At 53.6% G+C, this 13,310-nt stretch overlaps 1 protein-coding gene across 4 annotated transcripts in view; it reads right to left on the reverse strand.

Annotated features, from left to right (window-relative positions):
* SCN4A (sodium voltage-gated channel alpha subunit 4) overlaps window positions 1–12,848 on the reverse strand; it is a 51,669-nt gene extending 38,821 nt beyond the window's left edge. For 3 of the 4 annotated variants that reach the window (XM_063799904.1, XM_024350551.3, XM_024350552.3), the window contains exon 1: window positions 11,812–12,848. The gene's annotated coding sequence lies outside the window, so the exon portion shown is untranslated. The remainder of the gene's footprint in view (window positions 1–11,811) is intronic. The other variant, XM_016932741.4, reaches the window with a different exon arrangement.
* Window positions 12,849–13,310: the final 462 nt, after the last annotated feature.

The following is a 13,310-nucleotide window of genomic DNA, read 5'->3' on the forward strand; positions in this document are numbered from 1 at the left end:
AATGTGATAAACGTTTCCCTTGAAGTCCAGGCTGGTATATTCAACTGCCCCCAGACGGCTCCACCGGGATGGCTCACACCCTCCCTACTGCAATCAGACGTTTGCATTTTCCACTGTTCCACCCTTCAACCCAGGAAATGGCATCACTGCTATTGGCTGCTCAAATAAAAAATTAAGGTGTCTCCCTGAATTCTCCTTTTTCTTCACCTTCCACACCCAGCCTGTCCAAAGTTCTATTAATATCATCTCCAACATACTCCTATATTTGACATTTTTCCATCTCCCTGGGTCCATACCACAATAGTCTCTTACAATAGCCTGTTTCCTGCTATCTGCTTTTGCACACACACCCTCCGAATCAGTCCCCTAAAATAGCTATTGATCTTTTAAAAACAAAAACTAGTCATGCTGTTTCTCCTTTTAAAATTCTCCAGGCTGGGCGTGGTGGCTCATGCCTGTAATCCCAGCACTTTGGGAGGCTGAGGCAGGTGGATCACCTGAGGTCAGGAGTTCAAGACCTACCTGACCAACATAGTGAAACCCCGTGTCTACTAAAAATACAAAAATTAGCCGGGCGTGGTGGCGGCACCTGTAATCCCAGCTACTCAGGAGGCTAAGGCAGGAGAATCACTTGAATCTGGGAGGTGAAGGTTGCAGTGAGCCAAGATCACACCACGGCATTCCAGCCTGGGTGACAGAGTGAGACTCTGTCTCAAAAAAAAAAAAAAAACCAAAAACAAAATAAAATATAATAAAATAAAATTCTCCAGTAATTTCTTGTTGCATGTAGAGTAAACCTAACCTTACCATAGTGGCCTCTCTGGCCTGGTGATCGAACCTTTCACCTTTGTCTCCTGATCTGCTCCCTTGTCTCTCTACTCCAGTCCCACTGGCCTCCTTCCAGCTCCTTGACCACTGCGCTGGCTCCTGCTCTTGGCCTCCACCCAGCTCCTGTTCCCCCCAGGTCCCTCTTTCCTCTCCCCTTTCACGTGGTTTTTCCTTCTCATCCCTCTGTGCTAAGCTCAAATGACCCCTCTTCCAAGGGGCCTTCCTTCTCCTTTACTCCCCGTCACAGGCCCCTGTATTTTCCTTGACATCATATATCATAATTTGTAATCACTCGCTTATTTGCCTTGTGTATTTTTCTTTCACCCTCACTAGGCTGAAATGCCAAGAGAGCAGCGACTGTATCTGTCTTGGTTGCCCTGGCCAGTCCCAACACTGTGCACACAGTAGGCACTTAATAAGTGTCTGTTGAATGAATGAGCGAATGGGGCCTTGGATACAGACCTTTCCAGGGACACAATGGATTCTGATATGTTTTGTTGATTCATTCATTCATCCACCCATTTATTCATTCTGTTTGTGGGCTGGAAGCTGAGCTGGGCATGAGTAGGACAGAAAGCTGCCACAGCTGACAGTCCTGGGGGAGGTGGACGTGGCACACGGCGGCCGAGACACAAGGAGAAGGTGAGGCCTGCCCTCAAGAGGGGAGTTGACTGTGTTTTGGGAGTTTGAGTGGATGAGGGTTACTTCCAAGTAGGGGAAGGAAAGATGTGGCTTTTCAGTTGGGCCTCAAAGGATGAGTGAGTTAAGAACACAGGGAAATGGAGGGGAAGGACATCCCAGGGGACAAGAAGAGCCAGAGCAAAGACAGAGGCAGGACGCAGGGAACTCACTCATGTGTAGCACAGAAGCTGTTTAGGGGCTTGGGGGCAGGGAAGATGGCAGCTGGGCCAGGGCTTGCTGAAGGCCTGAGGGTCTGGACTTCAACCTGCAGCCTCGGAGAGCCCCTCACAGGGCAGGTGGGCTGGGGTGGTGCCATCACTGGCAGCATGTGTGGTCCGCTGGCCCACAATTTCCGTGTGTCTAGAATAGAGAGCATGAGCTGTGTTGTTTCAACAGGCAGCAGTGGAGGAATGGAAGGACGTCTGGGATGTACGAACCGTGACTTCCTGGCAGGGACAAAGCACCAACAAAGCTCCCAGAGATAAGGCAGGTGATGGGCTGGCCATCTCCATGTGGGTCCCTAGGCCACAGGCAGGAGTAATGGGGGCCAAGATGACGGCTCCCGCTCTCCTTCCACTCGCCTCCACCCCTGGGTTATCCCCTGAGATGTGGCAGCTGAGGGTCTCGGGGAGCTCCAAGCAACCTCCTCCCAGTGAATTTAAGAATGTTGGAGTCTGCCGGGCACGGTGGTTCACGTCCGTAATCCCAGTACTTTGGGAAAGCGAGGGAGGAGGACTGCTTGAATTCAGGAGTTCAAGACCAGCTTGGGCAACATAGCAAGACCCCGTCCCTACTAAAAAATGAAACAAATTAGCCAGGGATGGTAGCACGCGCCTGTAGTCTCAGCTACTCGGGAGGTGGGGTGGGATGATCACTTGAGCTGCAGTGAGATATGATTGTGTCACTGCATGCCAGGCTGGATGACAGAGTGAGACTCTGTCTCAAAAAAAAAAAAAAAAAAAAAAGAATGTTGGAGTCACAAGGACTTGAGAGCAACATTTTGCAGATGGAGAAACTAAGGCCCAGAGAGGACCAGGACCCACCCAGAGCTCACATATTTATTCATTCAACAAACATTTTCTGAGCACCTGCTACAGTGTGCTGGGCTGTGGTCTGGGTGCCAGGGCAGACTGCAGCAGTGGCAAAGTCCCTGTCCTCACTGAGCTTGCATTCCAGAGGGAGGGGGCAGGCAGTAAATAGGGAAGCAAATAAGATAATTTTAGAGAGTGATAAATGAGAGGCTGAGCCAAGACTCAAACCCAGCTCCTCAGGAGCCAGGGCTGGAGTCCGTTTCACAAGCGAAAAGTCCCATGGAACCTCCATTGAAATGGACCTTTGGGCGGAAGTGGTGGGCAAATTCAGGCTGTCCTGGGGGCCTGGAAGTGCTGAGCAGACAGGGATGGTGGGGGGAGGAGGGGTTGGGAATTAGAGAGCCAGGCTGGGGCCAGCTGTCTGCGGGCAGGGAGCCGAGGCTGCAGACGCTGGAGGGCGAGGCAGCTCTTCTCTGGAGTGGGTCCAGCCCTGCATTGTCTTTCTCTGTGGTGCAGCCAGATCGGAACACCCAATTCCAGATATAGTCTGATCACAGAGGCCTTTTCTCCCTGGCCTGAACACCCTTTATGTTCATTCATTCCGGGATGGCATCACTTCTTCCGCAGCCCAAACAAAGGTGGGGTTTGCAGTCACTCCTAGGTCTTTTCCTCATGAGTTGTGATCTAATTAGGTCTTCCCCTTCTTATGCACTGTGCAACTGATTTTTTTCTTTTAAACCCATGTGCACCTCACAAAATATTAGCATCTTGAATCCAACAATGTATGAAAAGAATTATACACCATGACCAAGTGGAATTTATCTCAGGTATGCGAGGCAGGTCCGACATTTGAAAATCAGACTGGACACATTGGTTTATCCCTGTAATCCCAGCACTTTGGAAAGCTGAGGCGGGCAGATTGCTTGAGCACAGTTCAATAACAACCTGGACAACATGGTGAAACCTCAACTCTACAAAAAGTACAAAAAGTTAGCTGGGTGTACTTTTTGTACATCGTGGCGCCCACCTATAGTCACAGCTAACCAGGAAGCTGAGGTGGGAGGATCACCTGAGCCCAGGAGGTCAAGGCTGCAGTGAGCCGTGATCACACCACTGCACTCCAGCCTGAGTGACAGAGTGAGACCTTGTCCCAAAAAAAAAAAAAAAAAAAAATCAATTAATGTAATCCATCACATCAACAGGCTAAAGAAGAAAGATCACATAATTATATCAATAGATACAGCAAAAGCATTTGACAAAATGCAACTCCCATTCATGATGAAGTCTCAGCAAACTAGGAGTAGAGGGAAACTTCCTGAAGTTAACAGAGTGTTTACCAGGAAACCTACAGCTAACATTGCTTTGTTTTTCTTTTCTTTTCTTTTTTTTTTTTTGAGACAGAATTTCATTCTTGTTGCCCAGGCTGGAATGCAATGGAGCAATCTCGGCTGCAACCTCTGCCTCCTGGGTTCAAGAAATTCTCCTGCCTCAGCCTCCTAAGTATCTGGGATTACAGGCATGCACCATCATGCCTGGCTAATTTTGTATTTTTTTTTAGTAGAGACTGGGTTTCACCATGTTGGTCAGGCTGGTCTCGAACTCCTGACCTCAGGTGATCCACCCACCTCGGCCTCCCAAAGTGCTGGGATTACAGGCATGAGCCACCACGCCTGGCCTAACATTGCTCTTAATGGTGAGAAACTCAAAGCTTTCCCACTAAGATCATGAACAAGGCAAGGCTGTCCCCTCTCACCACAGCTTTCCAGCATCGGACAGGAAGTCCTAGCTAATGCAATAGGACAAGAAAAGGAAATAAAAGGTATTCTGACTGGGAAGGGAGAAATAAAACTATCTTTGTTCACAAATGATGTGATTGTCTAAGTATAAAATCAGAATCAACACGAAAATTTCTAGTACTAATCATGATAACAGCAGGGTTGCAGGATACAAGGTTAATATAAATCCAGGTGCAAGATTTTACATCTTCCTTTACTTAAGTTCCTTTTGCTCATTGCACCTCTTCACCTCCAGTCCTCTGAAGGTCAGCTGGATCTTGATTTTCCTTCAGTTCAAGGCCATCCCTCACAGCTAAGTGTCTCTGATCCTGTCCCAAATTATTGGCCAGGCAAATCTCAGGACAGATCTCCCTCCCTATCCCCATTATATCCTTCTAGAACCTTCCCTCATGGGACAACTACACTTTTGGCAAGAGTTCTTCAAACATCCAGAAATCCACCCAGCTGAAGTGCATCAGCCTGAAATCCCCCAAGTGGTCTCAGCCATGCCTCTGCCAGCCTGGAATATAAAAGCCACTGTAGGGGCCTGTCGTGGGGTGGAGGGAGGGTGGGAGGGATAGCATTAGGAGGTATACCTAATGTAAATAACGAGTTAATGGGTGCAGCACACCAACATGGTACATGTATACATATGTAACAAACCTGCATGTTGTGCACATGTACCCTAGAACTTAAAGTATAATAATAATAAAAAAAAGCCATTGTAAGGTACTAATATGGTTTGACTCTGTGTACCCACCCAAATCTCATCTTGTAGCTCCCATTATTCCCACATGTTAGGAGGGACCCAGTGGGAGATAATTGAATCATGGGGGTGGATCTTTTCTGTGCTGTTCTCATGATACTGAATAAGTCTCATGAAAATCTGATGGTTTTAAAAATGGAAAGTTTCCCTGCACAAGGTCTCTCTCTCTCCTTTCACCTGCTGCCATCCACGTAAGATGTGACTTGCTCTTCCTTGCCTTCCGCCATGACTGTGAGGCCTCCCCAGCCATGTGGAACTGTAAGTCCAATAAACCTCTTTCTTTTGTAAATTGCCCAGTCTGGGTATGTCTTTATCAACAGCATGAAAACTAATACAAGTACTCTTTTGGAAGATTGAGAATGAATGTAATCTGCCCCTCACTGCCTTCCCTGTTAACTCCAGGGCACATCCTTCCAGATGCAAAGGTGGCGGGTTGCTTGCTGGCCTTGCTCAGGCACCAGCCACCTCCCCTCTTGCCAACCAAGCATGCTCTTCATCTCTAGCAAAGCTGCTAGCCACCCACAAGGATCTAGCTGTTTTCTCTATGGATTGGGAGCAAAATGATCCCGTGCCATCTGTGGCCAGTGGAGACCCCACCCCCACCCCCAAGCTTCACCTGCAGTGGGGGCTCAGAATTGGAACTTCCTGGGAGTCTGAAACAGACCAGACTTCTTTTTCCTGGCCAAAGACAGCACCGGGCATCCGGGTGGCCCACTTCCCAAATTCCTATGTTCCTGCTATGGCCCAGCTCCAGGAGTGAAAAATCCATCCCTATGTCCCCCGGGTTGTAAGTCTCAAGTCACAACATTTTCTCAGCTGGGGCAGGCTGGGGGTGGGGACGGGAAGGGGGTAGCTGTATTGTTTCTCTGCCAGCGCTTGGGGCCTGGAGAGGAGGAAGAGTGGCCTGTGCCTTGGCAGGCAGGGGCCTAGAGGAAGTCACCCCAGGTGGCCCTCCCCTCCTGGCCTGACACTCTGCAGAGGAAATCTGCTCTGAGAGACTTTGGAGGGAGGCCTGGAGCCAGGAGCCTCGGATGGAAACCTCCAGACACCCAGAGGCCCAGAGAGTTCCGGAAACCAATTGGGGTGATGTGGGTGTGGGCTCCTACGTGAGGGGTGGGCTAAAGCTGATTGCATTTTCCATGGGGGCTCACTGGGTCAGAACAAGCCTCCCTGTTTTAAGCTCCTGATTCAACTGGCCTAATAACTTGTTCTACCCAAGGGATAAGAGTAACAGTGGTGGCCATGTTTATTTTGCACCTACTGTATGGTTGGTTTCCTATTCAGGATGCATGGGCAGGCCCTCCTTTCACGATCAGCCCCATTCCCTGACAATTTCCAAAGGCTCTCCAAGAACACTGGTTAGTTTTTTTTGTTTGTTTGTTTGTTTTTTTCGAGACAAAGTCTTACTTTGTCACCCAGGCTGGAGTGCAGTGGCACGAACGATCTCGGCTCATTGCAACCTCTGCCTCCTGGGTTCAAGCGATTCTCTCTGTCTCAGCCTCCCAAGTAGCTGGGATTACAGGTGCCCACAACCATGCGTGGCTAATTTTTGTTGGCCAGGCTGGTCTTGAACTCCTGGACTCAAGTGATCCACCTGCCTCGGCCTCTCAAAGTGCTGGGAATACAGGCATGAGCCACCGCACCCTGCCAACTGGTTAGTTTTTCCCCAACTTTCTTCCTCCTCTCCCAAACCTGACCCTTTTCCTCTACCCAGAGTGCTTCTAGCAGGCTCAGGTCTGATGAAATAAAAGCCCACAAACATGCTGGTTGGGTTTCAGGCACCGTGCCCACTTCCCACTAACTTCTCCCAGCTCATCTGTCGGCCCCAGAAGCCTTTCCTCCCCAGACACAAGGTTCCAGAGTGGGTTTCTCCTCCCAAGTCTGAGCCTTAAGTTAAAAGAATTTGTTGTAAGATGTGGAATTCTGAGCTTCAGTCAGCTTGGGAAAGATTTTCCATAGCGTGGGAGGGGCTGGTTTCTGGCCCCCAAATCTCCGTGCAGTCACCTGTAGTGCTGACGTGCACAGGCCCATGAGGTGGAGGCTTAAGAAATATTTCTAGATGAAAAGTTATCATGGACATGTTCATTTGGAGCTTATCACGTGCCAGGCACTGTCCCAGGGACTTCGCTTTCATCATCCTAGCTAACCAGCGGTGGAGCCAGGACTTGAACGCAGCTCTCTCTCATGCCAAGCCCCTGCGCCTGCTACTACAGACTCGGCCTCCCTCCAGCCCCTTGGGGAACTCGGCTGGGCATAGCTGCCCTCCCTCAGCACGGGGCCCGCCCAGGTTGAGGTCCCACTCAGTTTGCTCCCTGGACTGGCCTGACTCTCAACCATCTATCCCCTTCGAAGGGCAGACCAGATCCTTGGGCCAAGCCCCTGAGAGGTGTGGGCTGGGGTCGGCATCTGGTAGGCCCTGGCAGGGTCGTGCTCAGGCCTCCTGGGGTTTTGTGCTGGGAGCTGTGTGTGGGAGGGGTCAGTGGGGGGAAGAGAACCACAGGTCAATTGGCACCAATTCACCCTCATATATCCCCTGACTCCCATATGGCCTACTTAGATGCATGCACATGCCCTCGCCAGTGTACACACACACACACGCACACACACACTCACTCACACACACACACACACACACACACTCATTGCCTCTATGAGTCATTTCCCAGCTGCTCAAAAGGGTGGGGAGGCTAATTTGTTCCACTCAGGCCCAGGGCTTCCTGCCCTCTGTTGGCTTGGATCTTTCTTTTACAATCTTTTCTAGAGATAGGGTCTCACTATATTGCCCAGGATGGGCTCAAACTCCTGAGGTCAGTTGATCCTCCTGCCTCAGCCTCTCAAGTAGCTGGGACTACAGGTGTGTACCACCATGCCTGGCATCAGATCTTTTTAAGGAGCCCCTGAGCATGATGGCCCCCCAAACTGGTGTGTGTACATCCTCTACACACACATCTAAGCCCACCTCCCCTGCCCTTAGACACATCGCCCCTGAACATAGAGCCACCTCCCTTCCCCTGCTTGCTCCTCAAAGCAGTGGGTCCACGGAGAGGCCACCAAGAGGCCTGCTCACACCTGATCCTGGGCCTGGAGAACTCCAGGCAACCTGGCTCCCCATTCCCTCCATCTGTCCCCAGCCATCCAGGGAGGGTGGCCTTCGAGTCCTCCCAACTTGAGACAGGGGAGCTGGGGGCACAGTCACCAGCACTAGAGAAGAGGCTTTTCAGTAACAGCCTGAAACCTGGAGGAAGGAAAGGCTGACACCCAGCTCCCCTGCTCCCACGACCACGAGCACGCCCCCTTCAGGAGCTGCGCCCTGCCGCTCGCTCTGGGAAAGTCCTCCACTGCAGAAAGTACTCCAGGGGTGTTTCCTCCCCAGCTACTCTTTGGAGAGCCTTCTCCAAAGCTAGACTGATCACGAACTTGCCAACCTCAAAAAAAGCTAAATGTTGACAGCAGAGCTTAATGAAAGGTGGGCTGGAAGGACCCTGCTCTGCCGCTCTGGCGTCATGGCCATCATGGCCACATCTGCAAACCACAGGCCCTCATGGAAGGGGCTCTGCAGTCCACTTTATAGAAGGACCCTCACCCAGCTGGACATGGTGGCTCAAGCCTGTAATCCCAGCACTTTGGGAGGCTGAGGCAGGTGGATCACTGAAGGTCAGGAGTTAGAGACCAGCCTGGTCAACATGGTGAAACCTCATCTCTACTAAAAATACAAAAAAAAAAAAAAAAAAAAAAAATTAGCCGGGTGTGGTGGCGGTCATCTGTAATCCCAGCTACTTGGGAGGCTGAGACAGGACAGTCACTTGAGCCTGCGAGGTGGAGGTTGCAGCGAGCCGAGGTTGCACCACTGCACTCCAGCCTGGGTGACAGAGTGAGACTCTATCTGAAAAAAAAAAAAAAGGTCCCTCACCCAAGGGAGACCAGATAGGGAAAAAAAGCCCATCCCTGACCCCCAGCTCCGAAGGGTGCCCAGAACTGAACAAAGCCATCCTTCTTGTAACTCTTTCTCTCTTCTTTTCCCTGGGATGAGACATTTTATGTCAGGGTCACAGACTGGCAATAGCCACAATAATACTGTTGAACACGTATGTAGAGCTGGTTACATGCCAAGCACTGTTCCAGTCACCTCACATGTCCACGAGCACATTAAATTCTCACCCTGATCCTGTTATCACCCCGATTTTGACAGATGAGGACACTGAGGGACAAGGGAGTTAAGTAACTCACCAGATGGTATTTACATAGTAAACTGGGATTGGAAGCCTGGCCCTCAGGGTTTGAAAGAAACTTGGGCTCTTAATCAGGAGGTGGACCATGACCTTCAAGCACCTATGGGGTAGGTGGGGGTGCCTGGTTTCACAATCCAGTTCAAAAACAGGATGGGGGCCAGCAACTATTGGAGTTTCACTCTTTCTTTTTACGCGAGGGCTCTTGGCAGAGGGCCCTGCCCGGGCACTGTGGCTTCCCCACCACCTCTACTGTCCCTGGGTTCCTTGATCCCCCCTCTCTCCTCCAGCAGCCCCATCCCCCCAACAAGGGCTGTTGACTGAAAACTGCAGGGAATAAAAATAGCTGTTGCTGATGAGGCAGAATGGGGGCCAGAATGCATGAAAGGCTGGGGTGAGGGTGCTGCAGGGAACCTGGGATCCCCCAGCCCCAACGAGCACCTTCCAATGGAGCCACAGGGGACCTGGCCTGTCCCTGCCACAGCAGGGCTGGGGACCCCTGCCGAAGTCACCAGAACTGCTGGGAGCCCCACATCTGCCCCAGCCGTAGGGCTGCCCATGAGACCCACTGCCCTCTGCCCTGACCCTGCCTTGCACCAGTCAGCTTCCTCCCCAGGGAGCGGGGGCCTTGGCTTCTGTGGACAGAGCTCTGTCCACTCGTGAGCTGTGCGCCCCGGGGAAGTGACAGGAGTCAAGGGCCTGACTGTTTCTATAACCTGTTCCCTGGTCCTTGACACCCTCCTCCAGCGTCCCCTCCCTTCTCCCAAGCTGCTCTCTGAGGCCTCAGGGCCAGATTTTCCGTTTGAAGAGAGCCTTTCCACCCCTCCCTGAAGGTTCCAATCCTTCCTGCCTCTCTGGTTATGCCTCCTCCAGGAGCCTTCTCAGAACCCCGCCCCTGCCCTGAAGATGCACTGTCCCCACCCGCACCACCATCAGATCTGTCCTCCTTTCTGATGGCCAGAGTTGCCCCCAAAAGGCAGACACCTTTTCAGAACCACCCCAACACTTGACAAGGAGTTCCATGCCTTCAGCATCAAACTCGGGGCTTCCCTGGGCCTGGCCTGGGGTCATGGCAGAGACCCTGGCGACGTAAGTCAGCAGAGCAGGTCTCGACCAACACTCAGGCCAGCCTGGAGCTGAGGAGAAGACCCCTGAGGCTGAGCTCGCACCCCATGCAGGTTTCCAACCAGAAATGATGAGCAGGGCCAGGCTGGGATGGGAGCCACCTAGGAAGGACCCTCCATTGCCTTCCCCAAGCCCCCTAAAATCCCAGCACAATTCCTTGAGAGATGCCAGGGATGGAGAGGGGGAGGGCTGCTGAGGAGCCCGGGGGCAGGGCACATGTGGCCAGGGGGCTGGGCAGGCCCTTACCCAGCTCATCTTTGCTCGGTCGCCCTGCCTGACACAGGTTCCAAGGCCCTTGGGTCTATTTACGTGGTCCCGCACAGGTGATGTGGCTCCAAATGCTAGCACAGTGACCATAGCTGTCCATACCACTGCCACACAGAGTGAGGCCACTGGCCACAGGCAGGGGACTTGGGGATGGCCCAGAAGAATCCGGAGGGTCCTGGTAGAACCAGCCCTCCCTGCCTCCAAACTACATCCCCCCAACTCCACTCAGGCCACTCTGCCTTCTCCACCAGCCACGGCCCACCCCAACAGGGAGGAAGGGAGGGGGCTGTGTTCTGTGCCAGCCCCGACCCCCGGACCCCACTCTCCGGCCCTGTGTCTCCTCCTAAGACGCCCCCCCGCAACCCTTTCTGGTCCCCCAGAGTACCCTTTTTGCTGTGGTCACATATTTTTCCCCTCAAGCTGGGCTTTCTGGCTCCCGTCCCCATGTCCCCCTCGCCTTCCCGGCAGGGCTCAGCGCTCTTGACTTCTCTAGGAAAAGAGCCCAGCCGTGCCGGGTGGGCTGGGGGAGGGGCAGGGACGTGGGCAGAGCCTGGGATGTGTCCTCTGCTGGCATCTCGCAGATTCCTGTTCTCAGCAGAGCAAAGGAGCCGCCAGCACCCCCCACCCCGGCCTCCTGCCGCACTCCTCCCCCCACGGCCCTGCCTCTGAGCCATGCAAACAGGCCAAGCAAAGTCACTGTTTCGGCTCCTTGCTCTCCTCTCCTGAAGAAACTGCAGCCCCGTTCTGTGTCCCTTGGGTCACCCATGCCCCTCCGGAGCCGAGCCTTAGCCCTTGGGCTGTTTGTGACCAGAACAAGGAACCTTGCTGAGGGCAAGGACAGCTCGCCAGGCAGGGGCAGAGGGAACTGATGACGGGACAGAGAGAGGCAAGTCTGGGGCTGGAGAGAGGGTCCAGGCACCAGAAGATTCGGCAGAGGCTGCGGAACAGAGCAGGGTCGGGCCGCAGAGTGGGCAGGCGGTCAGCAGTACCCAGAACAAAGTGGTGACTTCCTTGGAGCCAGGCTGGGGTTGGGGCCAGAGAGGCCTGCCCCTCGGGGTGGCCTGCCCCTCGGGGTACCCGGCCTGGGGTGGGTGTGGGGGTGCAGTACTCACTATTGGACGGGAGCAGAGCGGTTGCTGACAAGCCCAGAGCGCCGTGCCCACCTCAGGCTGGGGCTGGAACTCTGGGGGACTTGGCTGGGGGGCCGGGCCGGCGAGGACAGCTGCTGCCGCTGATGTCACAGGGTCATGAGTGAAACCTGAGGACTGGGCCAATCTTCAGGTGGGAGCCTCAGCCACAATTCCCTCGCCGGGTGTGCTCTAGGCTCAGCCTGCGACCGCTTGGGCTCCGGCCTCACTGCTCCAGGAGTGACAGACTCCCGGGCACACGCACCCATTCACAAGGGCACACAAACACTCACTCACTGGGACACATGTATTAGCCCACATAGGTGGTTCTTCTCCCAACCTCGACAGTTTACACAGGCTCATCTCATACTCGAATCTCCACACTTATTCCCAGAAGCACTCCTGAGGTACGCGCTGGCTTACACTCACACAGTCGCTGGCTCACTCTCACAGTCACTCGAGTGCACACTCACGGACGCACCCACACAAAAGCTGTGCTCCCACAGGCTCAGTCATGTGCAAATCACCCTTCATACGTTCACGCAGATGCTTCCTCTGCTGTTACACCCGTTCACACACATGCCGCCAGCTCACACGCACAAACACACTCGCACCCGCGCAGCAGGCTTGTGCACATACACATGGCTTCTAGTTGTGCCCACAGTCACATTGTGCCCTGAGCAACACAAATGCCATATTGCACAGACACAAGACTCTTACCGAGTGCCTGCCTGTGTGTACACACACCACAGCACAAGCACACACACTCACACCCACAACTACAGCCACAGCCACACCCACTCCTACAGCCACACACACCCACACCCACTCCACACACACACACACACGCGCACACACAGCCATGCCCCTGTGTTTATGGATTTCATGCATGTGACATGCTCCCATTCACGTGGAGAAGTACCACTAGCATGGTCACTAGATGTGCGCCAAGCGTATGCCCATCTGTACACCCACAGCCGTACCCTCACATTGCACACCAGACGCACACAAGTGCATGCACACCCCCGCCCCCAGCTGTTTAGCTGGACCACACAGACATATCCAGGTCCCTTCTCCACCCCCACGCCCACCCCCCTGGCTGGACATCCGTCCCGGGCTGAGGGAGGGCTGTGCTGGGGGGCCAGGTTGATGGACCTCACCTTCTCCCTCCACTCCGGGGCTCTGGTGACCCCTGGTGGAGCCGCTATGAAGTGCCCCCTGGCTGCCAGCTGGAGAAACCCCTGGGGAGTTCTGTCGCCCAACCGTTGTTCTCCCAAATCCGTCAGCCTTGGCAGTCCCGTGCCACCATCCTTCCTGGCAGCCCAGAGCTCCGGCAGCTGCCCTGGGCCCCGAGTGAGCTGAGCCCAGGTCAGAGCAGCCTTCGACAGAAGCATAGGGAGGCCTGGGGAGGGGCTGCCCACCCCCCGTCCCCACAGCAGCTCCGCCCAGACCCTGTGGACACAGCCTCAGTCCTTGCCGAGCCC

The sequence above is a fragment of the Pan troglodytes genome, chromosome 19 (genome assembly GCF_028858775.2).
Source record: "Pan troglodytes isolate AG18354 chromosome 19, NHGRI_mPanTro3-v2.0_pri, whole genome shotgun sequence".
NCBI lineage: Eukaryota > Metazoa > Chordata > Mammalia > Primates > Hominidae > Pan > Pan troglodytes.